Source organism: Arachis ipaensis, chromosome B3 (assembly GCF_059453495.1).
Source record: "Arachis ipaensis isolate K30076 ecotype BB chromosome B3, ASM5945349v1, whole genome shotgun sequence".
NCBI classification, from domain to species: Eukaryota; Viridiplantae; Streptophyta; class Magnoliopsida; order Fabales; family Fabaceae; genus Arachis; species Arachis ipaensis.
In genome coordinates, this window is record NC_142438.1 from 43,356,630 (window position 1) to 43,369,611 (window position 12,982).

General features: G+C 39.1%; 1 non-coding gene across 1 annotated transcript; it reads right to left on the minus strand.

Annotated features, from left to right (window-relative positions):
• Positions 1-769: 769 nt before the first annotated feature.
• Positions 770-877, minus strand: LOC148570443 (small nucleolar RNA R71). Its single transcript, XR_015908571.1, has one exon. It is a non-coding gene; the product is annotated as a small nucleolar RNA R71 (small nucleolar RNA).
• Positions 878-12,982: the final 12,105 nt, after the last annotated feature.

A 12,982-nucleotide genomic window follows, 5' to 3' on the forward strand; every position in this document is an offset into this window, starting at 1 on the left:
TTTAATTTTTGATTTTAATTTTCGAAAAAAAATTTTACTAACCTTTTTCAAAAATTATTTTCGAAAATCTTCTCCCTCTCTCATCTTATTCTATTTGTTTATTCATCTACTAACATCTTATTCTATCTGTGTTCGAATTTTTTCTCTTCTTTTCTTCTTCTACTAACAATAAGGAACCTCTTTATTGTGACATAGAGGATTCCTCTTCTTTTCTTTTTCTCTTCTCTTTCTTATGAGCAGGGACAAAGAAAAAGGCATTCTTATTGAAGCTGATCCAGAACCTGAAAGGACTCTGAAGAGGAAACTAAGAGAAGCTAAATTACAACAATCCAGAGACAACCTTATTGAAAATTTTGAACAAGTAAAGGAGATGGCAGCCGAACCCAACAACAATAATGCAAGGAGAATTCTTGGTGACTTTACTGCACCTAATTCCAATTTACATGGAAGAAGCATCTCCATTCCCACCATTGGAGCAAACAATTTTGAGCTGAAACCTCAGCTAGTTTCTCTGATGCAGCAGAACTGCAAGTTTCATGGACTTCCATCTGAAGATCCTTTTCAGTTCTTAACTGAATTCTTGCAGATCTGTGATACTGTTAAGACTAATGGAGTAAATCCTGAAGTCTACAGGCTCATGCTTTTCCCATTTGCTGTAAAAGACAGAGCTAGAGTGTGGTTGGACTCTCAACCCAAAGATAGCCTGAACTCTTGGGATAAGCTGGTCACGACTTTCTTAGCCAAGTTCTTTCCTCCTCAAAAGCTGAGCAAGCTTAGAGTGGATGTTCAAACCTTCCGACAGAAAGAAGGTGAATCCCTCTATGAAGCTTGGGAAAGATACAAACAGTTGATCAAAAAGTGTCCTTCTGACATGCTTTCAGAATGGACCATCCTAGATATATTCTATGATGGTTTATCTGAGCTATCAAAGATGTCATTGGACACTTCTGCAGGTGGATCCATTCACCTAAAGAAAACGCCTGCAGAAGCTCAAGAACTCATTGACATGGTTGCTAATAACCAGTTCATGTACACTTCTGAGAGGAATCCTGTGAGTAATGGGACGCCTATGAAGAAGGGAGTTCTTGAAATTGATACTCTGAATGCCATATTGGCTCAGAATAAAATATTGACTCAGTAAGTCAATATGATTTCTCAGAGTCTGAATGGAATGCAAGATGCATCCAACAGTACTCAAGAGGCTTCTTATGAAGAAGAAGCTTATGATCCTGAGAACCCTGCAATAGCAGAGGTAAAATACATGGGTGAACCATATGGAAACACCTACAATCCATCATGGAGAAATCACCTAAATCTCTCTTGGAAGGATCAAAAGCCTCAACAAGGCTTTAATAATGGTGGATGAAACAGGTTTAGCAATAGCAAGCCTTTTCCATCATCCACTCAGCAACAGACAGAGAATTCTGAGCAGAATCCATCTAGCTTAGCAAATTTAGTCTCTGATCTATCTAAGGCCACTGTGAGTTTCATGAATGAAACAAGGTCTTCCATTAGAAATTTTGAAGTACAAGTGGGCCAGCTGAGTAAAAGGATCACTGAAATCCCTCCTAGTACTCTCCCAAGCAATACAGAAGAGAATCCAAAAGGAGAGTGCAAGGCCATTGAATTAATTACCATGGCCGAACCCACAAGAGAGGAGAAGGACGTGAATCCCAAGGAGGAAGACCTCCTGGGACGTCCAGTGATCAATAAGGAGCTTCCCTCTGAGGAACCTAAGGAATCTGAGACTCATCTAGAGACCATAGAGATTCCATTGAACCTCCTTATGCCATTCATGAGCTCTGATGAGTATTCCTCTTCTAAAGAGAATGAGGATGTTATTGAAGAGCAAACTGCCAAGTTCCTTGGTGCAATCATGAAGCTAAATGCCAAATTATTTGGTATTAAAACTTGAGAAGATGAACCTCCCTTGTTCACCAATGAACTAAGTGATCTGGATCAACTGACATTGCCTCAGAAGAGACAGGATCCTGGAAAGTTCATAATACCTTGTACCATAGGCACCATGATCTTTAAGGCTCTGTGTGACCTTGGTTCAGGGATAAACTTCATGCCCCTCTCTGTAATAGAGAAACTGGGAATCTATGGGGTGCAAGCTTCTAAAATCTCATTAGAGATGGTAGACAATTCAAGAAAACAGGCTTATGGACAAGTAGAGGACGTGTTAGTAAAGGTTGAAGGCCTTTATATCCCTGCTGATTTCATAGTCCTAGACACTGGAAAGGAAGAGGATGAATCCATTATCCTAGGAAGGCCTTTCCCAGCCACAGCAAGAGCTGTGATTGATGTGGACAGAGGAGAATTGATCCTTCAATTAAATAAGGACAACCTTATGTTTACAACTCAAGGATCTCTCTCTGCATCCATGGAGAGGAAGCAGAAAAAGCTTCTCTCAAAGCAGAGTCAACCAAAGCCCCCACAGTCAAACTCTAAGTTTGGTGTTGGGAGGCCACAACCAAACTCTAAGTTTGGTGTTGAACTCCCATATCCAAACTCTAAGTTTGGTGTTGGGGAGTTTCAACAATGCTCTGAACATCTGTGAGGCTCCATGAGAGCCCACTGTCAAGCTATTGACATTAAAGAAGCGCTTGTTGGGAGGCAATCTAATTTTTATCTAACTATATTTTCTTAGTTATATGTCTTTATAGGTTCATGATCATGTGGAGTCACAAAATAAATATAAAAATTGAAAACGGAATCAAAAACAGCAGAAGAAAAATCACACCCTGGAGGAAGACCTTACTGGCGTTTAAACGCCAGTAAGAAGCATGTTTTGGGCGTTCAACGCCAGAACAGAGCATGGTTCTAGCGCTGAACGCCAGAAATGGGCAGCATCTGGGTGTTTGAACGCCAGAAATTTACCCTGGAGGAGAGCTGGCGCTGAACGCCCAGAACAAGCATGGTTCTGGCGTTCAACGCCAGAAATAGGCTACAAATGGGCGTTCAACGCCCAGAACAAGCACCAATCTGGCGCTGAACGCCCAGAGTTGTGTGCAAGGGCATTTTACATGCCTAATTTGGTGCAAGGTTGTAAATTCTTGAACACCTCAGGATCTGTGGACCCCACAGGATCCCCACCTACCTCCACTCACTTCTTCTCACCCCTCTTTCACACAATCCTATAAACACTCTTCCCCAAAACCCTTCACTAATCACCTCAATCTCTCTTCCCCATCACCTCTTCACCACTCACATCCATCCACTCTTCCCCATAAACCTACCTCATAAACTCCACCTACCTTCAAAATTCAAAATCAATTTCCCACCCAAACCCACCCTAAATGGCCGAACCTTCCCCCTTCCCTATATAAAGCCTTCCATTCTTCCTCATTTTCACACAACACAACCCTCTCTTCTCTTCTTGGCCGAAACACACCTCCCCCCTCTTCTCCATCTTTTCTTCTTCTTCTTCTTCATCTTTTCTTTCTTCTCTTGCTCGAGGGCGAGCAAAATTCTAAGTTTGGTGTGGTAAAAGCATAAGCTTTTTGTCTTTCCATTACCATTGATGGCACCTAAGACCGGAGAATCCTCTAGAAAAGGGAAAGGGAAGACAAAAGCTTCCACCTCCGAGTCATGGGAGATGGAAAGGTTCATCTCCAAAGCCCATCAAGACCACTTCTATGATGTTGTGGCCAAGAAGAAGGTGATCCCCGAGGTCCCTTTCAAACTCAAAAGAAATGAGTATCCGGAAGATCCGACATGAAATTCAAAGAAGAGGTTGGGAAGTTCTAACAAACCCCATCCAACAAGTCGGCATCCTAATGGTTTAAGAGTTCTATGCTAATGCATGGATCACTAGGAACCATGATCAAAGTAAGAACCCAAACCCAAAGAATTATCTCACCATGGTTCGGGGGAAATACTTAGATTTTAGTCCGGAAAATGTGAGGTTGGCGTTCAACTTGCCAAACATGGAAGAGAACGCACGCCCCTACACAAGGAGAGTCAACTTTGATCAAAGGTTGGACCAAGTCCTCATGGACATATGTGTAGAAGGAGCTCAATAGAAGATTGACTCAAAAGGCAAACCGGTTCAACTAAGAAGACTAGACCTTAAGCCTGTAGCTAGAGGATGGTTGGAGTTCATTCAATGCTCAATTATTCCTACGAGCAACCGGTCTAAAGTTACTATAGACCGGGCCATCATGATCCATAGCATCATGATTGGAGAAGAGGTGGAAGTTCATGAGATTATACCTCAAGAACTCTACAAGGTGGCTGACAAGTCCTCCACTATGGCAAGGTTAGCCTTTCCTCACCTCATTTGCTACCTATGCAATTCGGCTGGAATTGACATAGAGGGAGATATCCTCATTAAAGAGGACAAGCCCATCATTAAGAAAAAGATGGAGCAAGCAAGAGAGCTCATTCATGGAGCTCAAGAGGCGCATGAAGCTCATCACCATGAGATCCCGGAGATGCCTCAAATGCATTTTCCTCCACAAAATTATTGGGAGCAAATCAACACCTCCCTAGGAGAACTAAGCTCCAACATGGGACAATTAAGGGTGGAACATCAAGAGCACTCCATCATCCTTCATGAAATAAGAGAAGATCAAAAAGCAATGAGGGAGGAGCAACAAAGACAAGGAAGAGACATAGAAGAGCTCAAGGACATCATTGGTTCCTCAAGAAGGAAACGCCACCATCACTAAGGTGGATTCATTCCTTGCTCTTATTTCTTCTATTTTTCGTTTTCTATGTTAAGTACTTATCTATTTTTGTGTCTTCATTACATGATCATTAGTAGTTAGTAACTTTGTCTTAAAGTTATGAATGTCCTATGAATCCATCACCTCTCTTAAAAAAAAATTGTTTTAATTCAAAAGAACAAGAAGTACATGAGTTTTGAATTTATCCTTGAACTTAGCTTAATTATATTGATGTGGTGACAATGCTTCTTGTTTTCTGAATGAATGCTTGAACAGTGCATATGTCTTTTGAAGTTGTTGTTTAAGAATGTTAAATATGTTGGCTCTTGAAAGAATGATGACTAGGAAACATGTTATTTGATAATCTGAAAAATCATAAAAATGATTCTTGAAGCAAGAAAAAGCAGCAAAGAACAAAGCTTGCAGAAAAAAAAAAGAGAAAAAAAAATAGGCGAAAAAAAATAGAAAGAAAAAGAAAAAGCAAGCAGAAAAAGCCAAAAGCTCTTAAAACCAAGAGGCAAGAGCAAAAAGCCAGTAACCCTTAAAACCAAAAGGCAAGGGCAAATAAAAAGGATCCCAAGGCTTTGAGCATCAGTGGATAGGAGGGCCTAAAGGAATAAAATCCTGGTCTAAGCGGCTAAACCGAGCTGTCCCTAACCATGTGCTTGTGGCGTGTAGGTGTCAAGTAAAAACTTGAGACTGAGCGGTTAAACTCAAGGTCAAAAGCAAAAAAAGAGTGTGCTTAAGAACCCTGGACACCTCTAATTGGGGATTTTAACAAAGCTGAGTCACAATCTGAAAAGGTTCACCCAATTATGTGTCTGTGGCATTTATGTATCCGGTGGTAATACTGGAAAACAAAGTGCTTAGGGCCACGGCCAAGACTCATAAAGAAGCTGTGTTCAAGAATCATCATACTGAACTAGGAGAATCAATAACACTATCTGAACTCTGAGTTCCTATAGATGCCAATCATTCTGAACCTCAATGGATAAAGTGAGATGCCAAAACTATTCAAGAGGCAAAAAGCTATAAGTCCCGCTCATATGATTGAAGCTATGTTTCATTGATAGTTTGGAATTTATAGTATATTCTCTTCTTTTCATCCTATTTGATTTTCAGTTGCTTGGGGACAAGCAACAATTTAAGTTTGGTGTTGTGATGAGCGGATAATTTATACGCTTTTTGGCATTGTTTTTAGTATGTTTTTTGTAGAATCTAGTTACTTTTAGGGATGTTTTCATTAGTTTTTATGTTAAATTCACATTTCTGGACTTTACTATGAGTTTGTGTGTTTTTCTATGATTTCAGGTATTTTCTGGCTGAAATTGAGGGACTTGAGCAAAAATCAGATTCAGAGGTTGAAGAAGGACTGCTGATGCTGTTGGATTCTGACCTCCCTGCACTCAAAGTGCATTTTCTGGAGCTACAGAACTCAAAATGGCGCGCTTTTAAATGCGTTGGAAAGTAGACATCTAGGGCTTTCCAGAAATGTATAATAGTCTATACTTTAAACGAGTTTAGACGACGTAAAAGGGCGTTGAACGCCAGTTCTACGCTGTTGTCTGGAGTTAAACGCCAGAAACAAGTCACAAACCAGAGTTGAACGCCAGAAATACGTTACAACCTGGCGTTCAACTCCAGAAAGAGCCTCTGCACGTGTAACATTCAAGCTCAGCCCAAGCACACACCAAGTGGGCCCCGGAAGTGGATTTATGCATCAATTACTTACTTCTGTAAACCCTAGTAGCTAGTTTATTATAAATAGGACTTTTTACTAATGTATTAGACATCTTGGGAATCATCCTGGATTGTATTCTGATCCTGTGATCACGTTTTAGGGGGCTGGCCATTCGGCCATGCCTGGACCTTTCACTTATGTATTTTTAACGGTAGAGTTTCTACACTCCATAGATTAAGGTGTGGAGCTCTGCTGTTCCTCAAAGATTAATGCAAAGTACTACTGTTTTCTATTCAATTCATCTTATTTCGCTTCTAAGATATTCATTCGTACTTCAACCTGAATGTGATGAACGTGACAATCATCATCATTCCCTATGAACGTGTGCTTGACAACCACTTCCGTTCTACCTTAGATTGAATGAGTGTCTCTTAGATCTCTCAATCGGAATCTTCGTGGTGTAAGCTAGAATGATGGCGGCATTCAAGAGAATCCGGAAAGTCTAAACCTTGTCTGTGGTATTCTGAATAGGATTCAATGATTGAATGACTGTGACGAGCTTCAAACTCGCGAGTGCTGGGCGTAGTGACAGACGCAAAAGGAGGATGAATCCTATTCCAGCATGATCGGGAACCTCAGATGATTAGCCGTGCCGTGACAGGGCATCTTGGACCATTTTCACAAGAGGAGGGGATGTAGCCACTGACAACGGTGATGCCCTTGCATAAAGCCAGCCATAGAAAGGAGTAAGACTGATTGGATGAAGACAGCTGAAAAGCGGAGGTTCAGAGGGACGAAAGCATCTCCATACGCTTATCTGAAATTCTCACCAATGAATTACATAAGTGTTTCTATCCTTCTTTTATTACTTATTTTCAAAAACCTCATTACTATTTTATATCTGCCTGACTGAGATTTACAAGGTGACCATAGCTTGCTTCATACCAACAATCTCCGTGGGATTCGACCCTTACTCACGTAAGGTATTATTTGGATGACCCAGTGCACTTGCTGGTTAGCTGTGCGAAGTTGTGAAGATATTCACAACCTGAGTAACAATTTCGCATACCAAGTTTTTGGCGCCATTGCCAGGGAATCAATTTCAAACAATAATTCACAACCTGAGTAACAATTTCGCATACCAGTGACTAATTGTGTTTAATTGCTAATTGCTCTACTTGATGTAACTGCTTGTTTGTGCTTGAGCCTCCTACTTGTGTTTGCGACTGAAACTCTTTTGGATCGTGGTGGATTGGCTGCTGTTTGAATTGTTTGGGCCTAGGGTCGTGGTTGATTATGAGATGGGCCGATGGTTGGTTTTGGTTTTGTGTTTCTGGTTTAGAAAAATATGAAAAACTAATATGGTTCAGCATAGATAAACCTTTTGAAAGGCTTTAGAATTTTTAGAAAATGAACAGTTTTCTCTTTTAGAAAAGATTTCTGATTTTTTAGTAAGTCTTTGCTTTTGAAAAGGTGCATAAGGCGGTTATTAATCACTGTAACGATTTTATCTCGCGTATCCTATTATAGTAATTCTGCAACCCTATAGTGAGAACCTTTTCGAGGATGATGTTCTCACTCCCCTACAGATCTTCTCTTTTTCAGGTTACGGACGACAAAGTTCGGAAGATATTATTTCTTTTCTGTTAGACGATATTTTTGTATTGTTTTAGTATTTATGTTTCCCTCGCCTTTAATTTTGCAAGTCTTGTAAGAGGGATAGGATTTTGATATGAGATGTTTGTAAATTAATATGTATGTGTGTATATATATATATATATTTCTTGTGAGTATTGTAACTTATATTGTAAGTCTAAATGTATGTTTTTGAAAAATTCGGTTCAAGTTCTAAATAGGTTCATGTTTTAGTATTAAATATTATAAGAGTCGTTGTAATACCTGAGTTATCAGAGTGGCGCAGCCGGAAGCGTGACATTTTGATAGTTAGGGTGTTACATTATGGTATCAGAGCGGTCTTTCCTTTAGAGCCTGAGGAATGGACCGGCTATGCTTCAACTGCATACTCTGAGTGTCTGTCATGCAATAGTCTTGTCAAATGACGAGAATTAGAGCTTTATGCACATGACGGTCTATTGATTAACGCTATTAGTCTTGCATTGCATACTTCTTGGTATTAAGTTTGGCCGGCTTAATACTAGTGAATTATGTATATGAAAGCAGTAATGGGTTATCATAGATGATATACGAGTTTTGGGTAAAGTGAATCGTGGGTTTTGGGAACGTTGATGAATGGATTTTTGACAGTTTAGAGTTCACAAATAAAATCTCGTTGCAAGTATAGTTTCTAAACCAACAATAATCCTTTCATACAAAAATTTCATTGTCACTTAAACAAACGCCTATAAAAATAACCAAAGTATTCAAACCTCGGGTCGTTCTCCCTAAGAATTGCAATGAAATATTCTTGTTATTGGCTATGAAGTATGTTTTGGGGTTTTTGAATTAAGAGACAAGAAATGTAAATGGCAAAGGAAATAAACTAACAACTAGAAAAGCTCATGGCAAGGTATGAGAACTAGAAGTCCTATCCTAGTTATCCTTATCAATTGTGATGAAAATTGTCCATTGCTCCCACTTAGTTAACCTCTAACTATGAAGAAAAGTCAAGTGGATGAATTAACTTGATTCTACAAGTCCTAGCCAAATCATAATGAAAGACTAGCTTTAGTGGTATTCAAGTCAATTAGCAACTTCTAATTATCAATCAACAAAAAAATTAGATAACTCAAGAGTCACTAATTACTCTACCTAGGCCAAGAGAAGAAAAACCTACTCTATAATCTAACCAAGCATTTTGTCAAATACTTGGAAGGCATAAAAGAAAATAAAAGTTAAATCGCAAGAAATATAAATCTACAACTACTAACTGCAAGGAATTAACAACAATAGATCAAATCAACAATAAAGGAACATCAAAACATAAATTGCGTTAAAGAGAAATAGAAGAAACAAAAGTGCATCAACATAAAAGTGGAGAATTACAAGAATTAAATGCTAAACTAGAGAGAGGAGATGTAGAAGAACAAGAATTACAAAAGGAAAAGTAAATCAAAGCATGAAATTAACCTAGATCTAAGAAATCCGAATCTACCTCTAACCTAATTCTAGAGAGAAGAGAGAGCTTCTCTCTCTAGAAACTAACTTTCCCTCCAAAAGTAAACTAAACTAAACTAATTGGTAACTAGATAGTTGATCCCCCTTCAATCCTTGGGTTAAATAGCATCAGAGGTGAATTGGATTTGGGCCTGGAAAGCCCAGAAATCGCCCCCAGCGGATTGTCTTTAAGTGAGTCACGTGCGAGCACCGACGCGTACGCGTGGGTCACGCGTACGCATCGCTTGACAATTTTCTATCCACACGCATCGCCATGCGACCTCACTTTCCACGCGTGCGCGTCTCGATCTCAGCATCCCAAATCCTTGTTTCTTCATGAGTTCTCCACTTGCATGATTTTCCTCTCCACCCCTTTGATCCGTTCCTAGCCTTCCCATCCTGAATTCACTAACAAACATATCAAGGCATCTAGTGGAATCAAAAGTGAATTAAATTTAGCTAATTAAGGCTTAAAAAGCATGTTTTCACACTTAAGCACAAATAAGGAGAATCTACAAAACCATGTTATTTCCTTGGATAAATGTGAGAAAAGGTGATAAAATCCCCAAAAATCAATACAAGATAAACCCTAAAAATGGGGTTTATCAAACGTTAGGAACTATTTCTCGAGGTTATTCAGTTTTGTGTCTTGAATTCTATTCTAGTCGACTTATTCTTTCATAGCCTAACTTGAAGTTCTTGTTCGCTATCCTTTTGAAAAGTAATTTGATTTTTCAACCCTATTCTTCTATTCATATGCATTCTTATTTGATCCTAATTGCATATACTTGTTTGAAATACTTGTTGTATCTATCTTTCTCCATTTAAATTCCTCTTCTTAATTTATGTATTCTTTGATTCATGTATTCATGTATGCTTTTAAGTCCTTATTCCGAGTCCATTCTTAAAGAAATTGTGATTTAGTATTTCTCTCATTTGACAGTAATTACAACCAATTTTGAAATTTTTATAAAATTGTTTTTGATTCGATAAACACTTATCTATTCAAAACTTTGAAAATTCCTTATATAGTTTAACAACTATTTATTTCTAATACCTCGCCCGTACTTTTACTGGTTTACAGGACTATACTTACTTTAAATACAATTTGACTTTCTAATAATTTTACTACAGTTCCAATGCATATCTTTATTTGATTATGTATTTAGGTATTTTTCAAAATTCTGAAAGGAAAGATTTTTCGCTTTTATTCCGGTCGATTTTCGTTTGAAAAACTTCACTTAATTTATTTCTGATTTGAGTTTGGTTTAGCATACTACATTGTTTAAGCCATTGTTGTTCTTTTGGAAATGTTGGACTCATAGCTTTCTTCTTATGAACGGACTCGTTCTTTCTTACGCTTTTCATCTCTATGAATGTCATACTTGATTCTGTTTTTAATTATTCTTCTACCTCTTGTGAGCACTACCATCAATCTCAGCTTTCCTTCTCTTGTGAATCTCATTCTTATGTGAGTCAGCTTGATTCATTTCAAATTAGTGCATCACTTATCCTCTCATTTCCTCTACCAGAGTTCTTAGTCAAAGATTTATTCTTGAGAAATTACTAATGATTGAGTTGTCTTTTTCTATGACTTTTGTATTTTTTTGGATCAATTGAAAGCTTGTTTGATGTCTCATGCCTAGTGGATCTTGTTTGAACTCCCTTGATTTAAGATCCTTTCTTGTGTGGCTTGACTCCTTTTTAAGTACATCCTAATCTTCTTGAATGTCCTTCTGAGATGGTGATTTCAAGTATACTTTTGGAGTCTTGTTTTGAACTTTTTAAAGAAGTTTTGAATTCTCTTTGAAGAAATTCTAAACTAAATTTATTTTTCTGTTGCTTGATTGTAATTGAAACCATTGTTCAATTTTTGACCAAGTTCATTTAAAGTTGGCATGCGCTATTCTAAATAAAGTTTTGAAAAGCTTTCTTATTTAGTAGGAACCTGTCCATTTGTAACGCACTACTTATTTCCTTTACCAAGTTATAAGCAAGTTTTTACTTCAAATTTTCCTTTCTAAATAGAGTTTAACTTCCTCTTTCGTCCTTGCTATACTTTTTATACACGCATGTTTGAATATTGTTCATACCATGAGTCGAGCTAGGCAAGCCGGGCTGGATAAAAACCAAAACGATCGACCTCTTAGAAAGGTTGGTCGACACCGACCTCTTCCCAAAGAGCTCGGCCAAATGGCTATAAGGGCCCAAGTAGGCCCAAAGCAGAAGAACATAGCCCGCTTAAAGGCGGCTGGCCAAAGATAAGGGGATCCACCCCCTAAAAGATAAGATAAGATAACTAACTTATCTCAAAGGGAGGTTACTCCACACTACTATAAATACACTAGAGCACCCAGGTATAACTCATACTCTGATTCTACACAAAATACCTGCCTAAAGCACGTGCTAACTTAAGCATCGGAGTCTCTTGTAGGTACCACCACCCTCTAGTGATCAAGGATCAATAGCACCACTAGAGCCAACAAGTCGGACACGACTGTTCCGGCCACCACAGCAGATCTCCTCCGAGATCGACCTTCAGTTTCAGGTAACCCTCAGAACATTGGTGCCATTGCCGGGAAACCTGGAAGTCATCCCATCATCATGGCGGATAATCTTGACAATGAACACAACTCCGATTTGAAAGAAAGAACCCCACTTAAAAATACGGATGCCACATCAAAGGATGTGCCTCAAACCAAGGGGGACAAGCAATCTCCAAACACCGAAATATTAGATGCCCTCTGTGAATAGCAGAATCGCCTCAAACAGCTCAAACAGGAGGCTGAATATCAGCGAAAAGCCGAGAGAGATCTCCGGAGGGAAACAAAACGTCGCTGAGAGCTAGAGGACAAACTCACGAAGCTCGAGGCCGATCTCAAAACCAAAACTACTCATTCCAGTCATGAAGATAACTCCCACAAGGATCAAGATCCTTTCACTAAAGAGATAATGAAAACTAAAGTCCCAAAGGACTTCAAAGCTCCTGACATGACCCCATATGATGGTACATCTGATCCAAGCCATTATCTCAGCAATTTCAGAAGCAGGATGTATCTCATAGATGCCTCAGATGCAATTCGATGCAAAGCTTTCTCGACTACCTTGACAAAAATAGCAATAAAGTGGTTCGACAGTTTGCCTCCAAGATCAATCACAAGTTTCGAAGACCTAGCCAAAAAGTTCCTCGCAAGGTTCTCCATCCAGAAGGACAAGACCAAACACGCCCCAAGCTTACTAGGAGTTAAACAAGGAGATCGGAAAAGCCTTCACAGCTACATGGAAAGGTTCAACAAAGAATGTCTCGACATACAAAGTCTCCCAACAGAAGCGGTCATCATGGGGCTCATCAACGGCTTGAGGGAGGGACCTTTTAGCCACTCAATATCCAAGAAACATCCAACATCTCTGAACAAGGTACAAGAACGGGCATAAAAGTATATCAATATGGAGGAGAATTCCCGATTAGGAGAAACCTCTAAATCCGGATTCTCCTACCTACCTCGGGATAAGG